Raw genomic sequence first — 1,790 nt, 5'->3', positions numbered from 1 at the left:
CACCGCCTCGATCCGCTCTTTGTGCGCTCTCCGCCTCCCACCGAACCGAAAGGGGCCCTGTCCCCATAGGTGTTGGTGGAATCAGCACCCCCCGACAATGTGCGGGGTGTCGTCGTGGCGGTGGATGACCTGGTTGTCGTCATCGTCCACGGAGGATGCCTGCTGCTCCGAATCTAACAAACAAGTAAGTGCTAGTGTCGTTGATCTAGTACAGAAATTAAGCAAGCTAGTATAGGAGACACGCGTGCTGCTGCTAGTATCTACAGAAATAAATCAAGCTGCATGTGTGTGTGCTTGAGCTAGCTTAGTACGTACAGTCCATGGTTGGGCTCCAAAACTAATAGAGCATGCTAGCGTCAACAGAATCAATCACAAGGTTATTTTGTTGTTGTTGCTAGCAGTGCTAGCTGTATGTATTGATCCATCCATTCATGACCTAACTAATGTTGTTGTATCTCTAGACTAAGTGCAGCAACACAAGAAGGACTAAAACTACAGAGCACATATGTACGTAACTACTATACTCATCCATGGCAAATTGTACCAAACCATCATACATAGCCAGATTGCAATGGAGTGGATTTAACACAAGACATGAAAAATTGATGAGCCAAATGATTTTTAGTATTACTAACTTGAAAGGAAGCTCACTGTTTCCATCTTCTATCTATCCATGATTTTATTTTTCTGAAGCAAGCATCAAAAAGCACAATGACAATCGAATTTCACACAAAAACTGAACCAATACTTGTTGTTATGTAGTGTCCATGACAATTGCAATTCATGTCCACTCCAGATCAGATTTGCAAGGGCTAGAAAGAGAGGTTGTAGCTCACCATGTATGGGGGTAGGAGGTGGATGCAGGGGAGGGGTGGAGGGTGTCCTGCAGAAGAAGCTTCGCCATTAGAGCAACCTGCACAAAACAGAGGAAGGGGAGATGAATAAATCATGGCGAGGAAAAGGGCCTTCCACATGATTAGATCGGGAAGAGAAACAACAACAAAAATACTAAAAAAATCCCTTCCATGGCGTGCTGTACTAGGAGCAGCTCCTCTCTCTCCGCTAGGGTTTGGGGCGCTGGGAGGCTCCATGGTGCCGCTGCGTGGTGGCGGACAAGGGAATCCATCTCCATGGCGGCGTCCCGCCCCACGGAGGTGCGCCCCTCCTGCCGTCGTCGTCGGCACGCCCATGGCGACCTGCAGAGAAGGAAGAGAAGAGGTGAGGTGAGGAGGAGATGATGGGCGAAGAAGGAGGGGGAGGGGCTTACCAGTGCTGGATCCGGTCACCTATGGCCTCGCCGTGGCCTGCCATGGCGGATCCCGGCGAACAAAAGGGGATGCAAAACCCTAGCCAGTGGGGGAGCCCGGATCTGCATGGAGGTAAGCCAGATGCGGACCAAGGGGATCTCGCCGGCGTGCTGCGCGCGGCCGAAGCTCGTCGGAACTGGGCGGCGTGGGTGGCGACGGCGGCGAGGGAGAGAGGGGTTCGGGGGGAAGAGAGGAGGCGACGAGGGTTTGGGTGGGTTCGAGCGAGAGAGAGAGAGATGGATGGATGGATGTCCAAAATATCTTGTTGCTGCCCACTTACTAATGGCGCACCAACTCTAAATACGCCATTAGTAATCCAGGTTACTAATGGCGCACGCCATTAGTAGTTTTGCAAAAAAAGGAATAAAAAATATAATAAAAAAAACAACATTAGTGGCGCACTTTCCGACAGGTGCGGCATTACTAGTTACAACTAGTAATGGCGCACTGTGTCTGGATGCGCCATTAGTATGTTTGGACAGG

General features: G+C 50.3%; 1 protein-coding gene across 1 annotated transcript in view; it reads left to right on the top strand.

Moving 5' to 3' along the window:
* LOC123184791 (uncharacterized) overlaps nucleotides 1–1,790 on the top strand; it is a 25,209-nt gene that overhangs the window by 22,166 nt on the left and 1,253 nt on the right. The gene's annotated exons all lie outside the window — the stretch shown is intronic.

Source organism: Triticum aestivum, chromosome 2A, assembly GCF_018294505.1.
Source record: "Triticum aestivum cultivar Chinese Spring chromosome 2A, IWGSC CS RefSeq v2.1, whole genome shotgun sequence".
In the NCBI taxonomy this organism is placed as follows: domain Eukaryota; kingdom Viridiplantae; phylum Streptophyta; class Magnoliopsida; order Poales; family Poaceae; genus Triticum; species Triticum aestivum.
This window is presented reverse-complemented; position numbering and strand designations above follow the sequence as displayed.